The sequence below is a fragment of the Schistocerca nitens genome, chromosome 7 (assembly GCF_023898315.1).
Source record: "Schistocerca nitens isolate TAMUIC-IGC-003100 chromosome 7, iqSchNite1.1, whole genome shotgun sequence".
Taxonomy (NCBI): domain Eukaryota; kingdom Metazoa; phylum Arthropoda; class Insecta; order Orthoptera; family Acrididae; genus Schistocerca; species Schistocerca nitens.
The window spans coordinates 328,063,655-328,073,749 of NC_064620.1; positions in this window are offsets into that span (position 1 = coordinate 328,063,655).

Here is a 10,095-nt window from a genome sequence, read left to right on the forward strand (position 1 = left end):
TCCGGTTGTCTTTCACAGAAGCAAAACCGAACAGCCACAATGTTTATTTATGTATTTTTGTACATATTGTGCTTAGGCTTTTCGAAGTTATACTCGTGTGTAACGAAAATATATGGTATAAGTAATATGCCACGTTAAAGACCTCTCCAAAACACCTTAATTTTAGTGGTCTTTGTTGTGCTAAAGTGTCAGCAGATGTGACGCTGGTAGATAACCGTCTTACACATCTTCATATTATTTAGAAGGAGAAACAGTCTGTAAACTTTTTTAGAGAGCCTTGGCACCATACTTCCGATAAGTAAATGGCGCAGCCTTTCTAGAAAGTTCGTTTCAGTACCACCAGTGGAATCGTCAATTTCATCGTAGCCTGTAAGTTACACCAGTAGTGTCAATATCTTTAAATATTGTTAATACGTAATACAAACATGTATATAATTGGTAATAACACTGTGACACGTAATTTGAGGGTCTACAGTCAAGTTTTGGATGTCACTTGGAAAGCAGATTATCACAGGCAAAGAAAGCATTTATGGCCAATAGAAGTCTGTTGGTATCAAACATCGGCCTGAATCTGAGAAAGGTTTTTCTGCAAACATCTGTTTAGTGCACATTATTGAATAGTAATGAATCACAAACTGTGGGAAAACCGTAAGAGACAGGAACAGAAGCGTCTGAGATGTGGCACTATAGAATGACATAGAAAATTAAGTGGTCTCAAAAGATAAGGAATGAGGAGGTTGTCCGCAAAATCTGCAAAGAAAAGAACTTGTGCAAAATGCTCACAAGAAGAAAGGAAGGATGATAGGATACATTTCGTATCAACAAGAAGTAAATAACATTTGTTGATTCCTAAGATGATGCTAAGACAATTTAAACCAACAACAACCGAAATATTGTATTGAAATTTACGTAAACGATATGAATGAACCATGTGAAACGTAAAATTGATAGCTGTCAGTATCGCATACTAATTCAAGAACTTTTTTCCAATAATGTTATACGACTTTAGCTCCGCATTCGCGTGACAGAACCGATATATTGCAGCAGCCTCGCCTGCTTCTGTATATCGCTTATCGATGGGAACGACCCTTGAGAAGTAATATTCTCCAAGTTCGTAACATCTATGTCAATTTAGCTACGCCACTCGACGAGAGTAATCGAAGACACGCTGTTATTGAATTCCTGACAAAAGCCCTAGCGCTTTGAAGAAGCTATAGAACTCTTACGGCTGTATATGACGGTGGAATTACAGTGTAAGAAATGAGCTGTCAAGTCGGGCGTATGTGGAGTTAGGTCAAGGTCAGGTCTAGAAACTTCACCGTGCATGCAATTCCTAAACAATTTACCGGCTGTTTCAGCACAGCAGTTACAAACTCTCAGGAAGGAGAGAGAGAGTACAGGTAGACGATGGAAACGTCACAAACGCTTTCCTGGCGTGGTAGTGACGACACAGGACACAAAATACACGAAAGGAATCACACAATCAGGTTGAAACAACATGTTTATAGTGGTTATCACACCTAAAATGCTGGGACGGCTTTGGCTGGAGTACCCTGTGTATGTGTGAGTGGTGGCTGCTCTGACGGACATGTCTGACAGAACAGACACGGCGTAAGTTGACAGTCCGACAAAGTGAACACCATATATATGTTTAAAAAGTCCGTGCAAAAATAAAAACTACTTACGTCTTATGGGTAAACCTTTTTCATTTTTCGGCGTAGTTTCCTTTTAGACTTATCAGCTATTAATTGCTGCAATCACCTCCTCGTTTGAATAAAGTCTTTGTCCCGCCAGCCATTTCTTCAAGTTGGGAAACAAATAGTAGTCCGAGGGAGCAAAGTCTGGAGAATAGGGGGAATGTGAAACGAGTTGGAATCCTATTTCCAATAATTTTGCGACCACAACTGCTGAGGTGTGTGCTGGTGCATTGTCGTGATGGAACAGGACTTTTTTGCGGTACAATCGCCGGCGTTTTTCTTGCAGTTCGGTTTTCAAACGGGCCAATAACGATGAATAATATGCACCTGTAATAGTTTTACCCTTTTCCAGATAGTCGATGGGGATTATCCCTTGCGAATCCCAAAAGACAATCGCCATAACCTTTAAGGGCGAAGAAATGGTCTTCGCCTTTTTTGGTGCAGATTCTCCGTTAGTAACCCATTATTTAGACTGTTGTTTGGTGTCAGGAGTATAGTTATGCATCCATGTTTCATCCACAGTGACGAAAGACGCTTGAAGTCCTGCGGATTCTTCCTGGACAGCTGCAAACTACCCTTGCAACACTTCACACGATTCCGTTTTTGGTCAAGCGTGAGCAATCGCGGAACCTATCTTGCGGGTAGCTTTCTCATGTCCAACCGTTTATGAAAAATATTTTGTACCCGTTTATTCGAGATGCCCACAGCACTAGCAATCTCATGCACCTTAACTCTTCTGTCATCCATTACCATATCATGGATTTCATCAATGATTCCTGGAGTCGTAACATCCAAGAGGCGTCCAGAACGTTCAGCACCACTTGTGCCCATATGTCCACTCCGAAAATTTTGAAACCACTTATAAACTGTTCTAATCGAAGGTGCAGAATCACCGTAATGTTTAGCAAGCTTCTCTTTAGTCTCCTGAGGCGTTTTGCCTTTCATAAAGTAGTATTTGATCACCACACGAAATTCTTTTTCGTCCATTTTTTGACAATCACTCGACTTCCTTGATTCACATGAATGACAAACACAAATAAATAGACCAATATGGCTGAAACTTGGTGTGCGTTCTTTCCAAAGATGCTACTAACTAAACATGACCTCGATACGCACGGGTGATGCCATCTCTCGGAATTTGCAATAACTTTTCAAACGCCCCTCGTGTGTGTGTGTGTGTGTGTGTGTGTGTGTGTGTGTGTGTGTGTGTGTAAGAACACGACAGCTCCTTGACGTTTGTTTCAGTGCAGGTGCATTAATTTCGTCAGAACTCCTACGGGAAACAATAATTTTCAGGTTAATGGACTAGGAACACTGCAATTCAGCATGCGATAAGTTGGAAATTTGAGTCGATCAGGGATTGTGACCAGATGGCCGAAGCGGCTAAGGTGAGTCCTGGTCCGGCAAAAATTTTCAACTTTCACCATTGCATTACCACAATGCCCTGTGTGACTGGAAGTCAAGAATTCATCCCTTCCCTTTCTTTCGCCATTCTCTATTTCATGTAAAAACTACGCACATCACGACGTCAGGTGACGCAACATGTGCGCGGTCTTTGCGGTCGCGCTCACTATGAAGCTTTATTTCGCCTGGCGACAGAGTTGGTGGGATTTGCCGACAGAGTAGGAGTGGGATTGAACGTTACCTTCTTTGCACGCTTGCACAGGACGTTGTCCGAAAGCGTATCCCTCAGCGAGAAGACAAAACAACGTGAGCGAACAGTAGCGACGGTAGCCAATGAGGAAGGAGACTGTGATGGAGCTGGTACAGGACAGTGGGTGCCAGCACGCGAGCTATCGCTAGTCATGTCGGGAATTTCCACGGCAGCCTCTGGCGGAATCTGCATGTCAATTATGCGTGCGTATCTCACCCAGCACATGGAGTTACTCGACGAAGATGATTTTTCACTGCGAGTGGCTTTCACGCGGTGGTGTTTACAGATGTGCACTACAGATCCCCGTTTCCCAGCCACTATCTTGTTCAACAGTGAGGCGACCTTCACACGGGAGGGAATGTTCAATCCAAATGACACCCCTGTGTGGTCAGAGGAGAACCCACATGCAACAAGAACCCGTGCAACCGAGAGACGATTTTCAGTTATGGACCGGCATCATCGGACACCAACTCGTTGGGCCATACCTGTTGCCTCCCACGTTTGATAGGTGCAACGTATCTATCTTTCTTCAGCAAGTATTGCTATAGCTACTGGAGAACGCACACTTGCCCACTACAGTGAGCTCTGCCACATGGTTTCACCATGATGGGGCCCCCTCACATTACAGCAGTGATGTGCGTCGCCACCTGAATGCATTGTATCGTTAATATTGGATCGGCTGTGGTGGTCCGATGGATTGGCCAATAAGATAGCCAGACCACACTTGCCTTAACTACTTCCTCTGGGGATAAGTCAAGACACTGGGGTACGAAACACACGTTAAGAGTGCTGGGGAACTCGTTGCACCCATCATGGCAGATGCTGGAGAAGTCTGGGACGTGCCAAGTATTTTCCAGAATATCAGAACTCCCATGCGCAGTCCAGGGTCGTAACCTCGAACACCTTCCTTTACGATGTTTGTTGTCTGTTTTTGTTCTTATTTCTTGTTTTCTGCTGTACTACGTGCAACAAACAGGTGTTCTCACCCTGTTCGTGTTCTTCCTTTCTCGAACTTTGCCTCGTCACTGCCGCGCCAGGAAAGCGTTCCGATTATGCATTACCATGTGATTTTCCATCATCTAGATGTACTCTCTCCTGAAAGTTTGTAACCGCCGTACTGAAGCAACCTGTATTTTTACTAACTCACTACGACAGCGATTTAAACATACAGAATCTGCATACAGAACACAACATACAGTCAATGCAAACTTTATCAGTATTGTCGTGCTTAGAACTGTGATGTTATACAGACCGTTCTGCCAGTTTTGTAATTTTGCCTAACCTCCTTCCTTTATTTTTAAACTCTGAACTAGACCATGGTATATTTCAGTCAGATAAACGTGTTTCTTTCAAAGTCACTTAATACATTTTGCTGCCTTAGCTAAGCACCTTGCCTCAGACCACGTTATGAGCCGTCAATTTATTATTTATTATTTTACTCATGTCTTAAAATTGGCTTGTTATCTACAATTTTTTATACTCATCACATTTAGATTGAGCCTATAGACAGTGTATACTATTGTCTCTATATTGACAGTAATGACATATGTTCCCAAAATTAATTTTTGAACCATTGCAAAAATGAGAGTCCTTGAGAAACAGCTTAAGCGACTAAAACTAGAAGACATCATGGCTGATTTAATCTGTCAGATTGCATACAGACTCTTCAGCTGAGCTAACCTCTCTCTTAACAATAGTAAACTGTAGATCTGCTGTTGTTGTGGTCTTCAGTCCAGAGACTGGTTTGATGCAGCTCTCCATGCTACTCTATCCTGTGCAAGCTTCTTCATCTCCCAGTACTTAGTGCTACCTACATCCTTGAGAATCTGCTTAGTGTATTCATCTCTTGGTCTTCCTCTTCGGTTTTTACCCTCCACGCTGCCCTCCAGTACTAAATTGGTGATTCCTTGATGCCTGCCGGCCGAAGTGGCCATGCGGTTAAAGGCGCTGCAGTCTGGAACCGCAAGACCGCTCCGGTCGCAGGTTCGAATCCTGCCTCGGGCATGGATGTTTGTGATGTCCTTAGGTTAGTTAGGTTTAACTAGTTCTAAGTTCTAGGGGACTAATGACCTCAGCAGTTGAGTCCCATAGTGCTCAGAGCCATTTTGAACCTTGATGCCTTAGAACATGTCCTACCAACCGATCCCTCCTTCTAGTCAAGTTGTGCCACAATCTCCTCTTCTCCCCAATTCTATTCAACAGCTCCTCATTAGTTATGTGAACTACCTATCTAATCTTCAGCATTCTTCTGTAGCACCACATTTCGAAAGCTTCTATTCTCTTCTTGTCCAAACTATTTATCGTGTATGTTTCACTTCCATACAGGGCTACAGTCCATACAAATACTTTCAGAAACGACTTCCTGACGCTTAAATCTATACTCCATGTTAACAAATTTCTCTTCCTCAGAAACGCTTTCCTTCCCATTGACAGTCTACTTTTTATATCCTCTCTACTTCGACCATCATCAGTTATTTTCCTTCCCAAACAGAAAAACTCCTTTACTACTTTAAGTGTCTCATTTCTTAATCTAATTCCCTCAGCATCGCCCGACTAAGAACAATGTTAGAAAGAAGAAAGCACAGGTCACAAACAACCAAAAGAAGAGTAACGGAAGTGAACCACAAAACTACTGTCAATACTATTTACGTCTGTCTGTTGTAGAATCATGAGACATATTCTCAACTCACACGTAATGAGATATCTGGAGCAGACCAAGCTCCCCGATGTAGTATTTCTTGATTTCCCAAAAGCATTTGACTCAGTATCACGGCAACTCTTACTAACGAAAGTACGATAATATGAATTATATAACGAAACATAACTAGTTTGAGGATTTCTTGGCAGGAAGGACGCACTGTTGTCTTGGATGGAGAGTCATAGTCAGATGAAGTAACTTCAGAAATTCTTTAGGGAAGTATTTTTGGGACCACAGATGGTCACGCTGTATATGAATGACCTGGTAGGCGCTGTTAATAATAGCTTCACACTTCTTACGGATGATATTGGTGCTCTAAAGAGAGGTATTATTTTGAAAGAAACTGTTCGTATGTTCAGTGAGAACCTAATAAGATATCTGAGTAGTGCAATGTTGGCAACTTGCTATGAGTGTTGAGAGATGTAGAACTGTGCACTTCACACAACGCAACTGCACATTGTCCTATGACGACAATATCGGTGAGTCACAGCTTGTTTCATCAACTCGTACAAATTCCTGGGTACAACAATATGTAGAGAGATACTGCAGCGACTCTCGCAAGCATTATTAAATACTTCTAGCTGCCCTACTCTCCTCACGCTCAATACTAACACGGTTGTTAGTTGTAATGCGTTAATCTCTGTATCCTGTGATGCTGGCGCCCCCAGGAATAATTGGCGCGCAAAGAAGTGAGATATAAAAAAAAATAAAAAAAATTGGCTCTGGTCACTATGGGACTTAACTTCTGAGGTCATTAGTCCCTAGAACTTAGAACTACTTAAACCTAACTAACCTAAGAACATCACACACATCCATGCCCGAGGCAGGATTCGAACTTGCGACCGTAGCGGTCGCGCGGTTCCAGACTGTAGCGCCTAGAACCGCTTGGCCACTCCGGTCGGCCGGGATACAAAAGTACCAAGGAATGAAGAGGTACGCTTGATGTTCTCCGAGACTATGGATAATACAGTATGGAACAGCTCAGTAGGTAGTTCAGTTGAAGCGATATGTACATATCTAAAAAGGGCACTCACAGAAGTTGGAAAGAAAAACTTAGGTATAAAGAAGTAAAAAACCATGTACAACACAAGAAATACTTCAGGGAAATTGAGGAATACAGTAATACAAGTCACTTATGAATAAAACATATAGGAAGTGCAGGGAAGCTAAGATGAAATGGCTTCATGAAAAATGTGAAAAAACTGAAAAATAAATGATTGTCGGTAGGACTGACTCAGCATACAGGGAAGTCAAAACAATCTTCGATGACATAAAAAAAGGGTTACAGGAGTTACACTGTTAAATCCAGAGGAGAGAGCGGATAGGTGGAACGAGTACATTAAAGGCCTCTATGAGAGTAACACTTGTCTGATCACGTGATAGAAGAAAAAACACGATGTAGCAGAGATAGGAGAGGTCGAATAAGGCAGAAGGGGTAGATCACATTCCATCAGAATTCCTGGGAGAAGGGAAAGCAAAACAACTAATCACGTTGGTGTATAGAATGTATGAGACTGGTGATATACCATCTGACTTTCGGAAAAACATCCTCCACACAATTTCGAAGATTGCAAGAGCCGACAAGTGCTAGAATCACCGCACAATCAGCTTAACTTCATGCATCCAAGTTGCTGACGAGAGTAATATACAGAAGAATGGAAAAGAAAGCTGAGGACGTATTAGATGACCATCAGTTTGGCTTTAGGAAAGATAAAGGCACCAGAGAGGCAGTTCTGACGTTGCAGTTGATAGTGGAAACAAGACTAAAGAAAAATCAGAACACTTTCATACTATTTTTCGGCCTGTAAAAAGCGTTCGACAGTGTCAAATGGTGCAAGACGTTAGAAAGTCGGAGAAAAACTGGAGAAAGCTACAGGGAAAGATGGGTAATATACAATATGTACAAGAGCCAAGAGGGAACAATAAGAATCAAGGCAAAGAAGGAAGTGCTTGGATTAAAAAGGGTCTAAGATAGTGATGTAGTCTTTCGCTCCTTCAATCTATGCATCGAAGAAGCAATGGCGGAATTAAAAGAAAGGTTCAAAAGTGGAGTTAAAATTCGAGGTGAAACGATATCAACGATAAGATTCACTGATGACATTGCTATCCTCAAAGAAAATGAAGAAGAATTACAGGATCTGCTGAATGGAATGAACAGTCTAATGAGTACAGAATATGGTTTGATAGTACGTCGAAAAAAGACGGAAGTAATAAGAAGTAGAAGAAATGAGAATAGCGAGAAATTTAACATAAGGAATGGTGATCGCGAAGTAGATGAAGTTAGGAAATTGTGCTACCTCGGCAGCAAAAAACCCATGACGGACTGAGCAAGGAGAACATAAAAGGCAGACTAGCACTGGCAAGAAGGGTATTCCTGACCAAGACAAGTCTACTTGTATTAAACATAGGCGTTAATTCCAGGAAGAAATTTCTGATAATGTGCGTTTGGAGCACAGCAATGTATGGTAGTGAAACACGGACTGTGAGAAAAAGGTGGACTGGTATGGTAAGGAATGAGAAGGCTCTCCGGAAAATCGACGATGATAAGCAATATATATATATGGGAAATACTGATGTGTAGAAGGGACAGGATGACAGGACATATATTAAGGCACCACGGAATAATTTCCGTGGTACTACTGGAAGCTGTAGATGGTAAAAAAAATTAAGAGGAAAACTGAGACTGGAATACATCCAGCAAATAATTGAGGATTTAGGTTGCAAGTGCTACTGTGAGATAAAGAGGTTGGCAGTGGAGAGGATTTCTGGCGCACCACATGGAAATGGTTCAAGTGGCTCTGAGCACTATGGGACTTAGCTTCTAAGGTCATCAGTCCCCTAGAACTTAGAACTACTTAAACCTAACTAAACTAAGGACATCACACACATCCATGCCCGAGGCAGGATTCGAACCTGCGACCGTAGCAGCAGCGCGGTTCCAGACTGTAGCGCCTAGAACCGCTCGGCCACCCCGGCCGGCTGGACCACATCAAACTAATCAGAAGACTGATGACTAACAAAAAAAACTATGTACAATGAAGTAGAATTTCGAACTGATTATATTTATTTTGGTCTTTATCTTGTATATATATCATAGTAAAGTTATGTTTGTTTGATTGTTAAGACTTCCTACTTCATTCTCTACTCCCCATGAAACTACGCCTACACTACGTTTGAGTGCAAAACTCTTTTGAGCAGTTTAAAAAAATACCATTCTGTTCTTCAGTGACAAATGTCCGTCTTGATCATATATTCTAAAAAATACACAATGACTGGTTTCGGTTTACTGTTATCATAGATCTGCTACAAAATGGAAAAAAAAAACTCTAAGTAAAGACACCAGACGACCCGATGTGGTCGGGAGAGTTCCGATTTTTGGAGTCCAGTCCCCACGTCACTACAACTTCTTAAACAGAAGCAAACAGCTGCTGAATCATATTTACTCATCACAGAAGTATGGGGCCATGAACTGCCATTTGTTGTTACGTGAGCAAGTGTCGTGTCCTGTTTGCTAACTCTTACGGTTTAAGGTATGATGACTATACAGTTATGATGAATGTGCTTATGTTTTAAATTATGTTTTTTTGCATTATCATTTGATGCCTATTGTTCATTTCGTTGTAAGCTTTAATAATGCGTAACGATTACAGAGGATTGTTGCACTCCGAGCAGTGAGTAGTTACAAAATTGTCCCAGTTTTGACTCACAGAAATATGGGCACTTAGTGTGATGAAAGTAAGTTCAATTGCCTGAGGGCTAAATACATAAAAAATATAACATGACTGACAGCCATATGTACCCTTAAAATATTCTGACATAAGTATCAACATCAAACAATTTGTACACGTAGGTAATAATACGTGCTGGTGTCGGCATGGGAACGTGCTATACTCACACAAATATAGCTGTAGCGAGTAGAAAGCACTAGAGCTGAGGAACATGTGTAATCAGCATCTTAAATTTAGTAGCTTCAAATAAAATACGCACAGTCATTAATTAAGGTGATTTCACATGGGAACATGTCTGTCAAACGACAGCACGCGGCC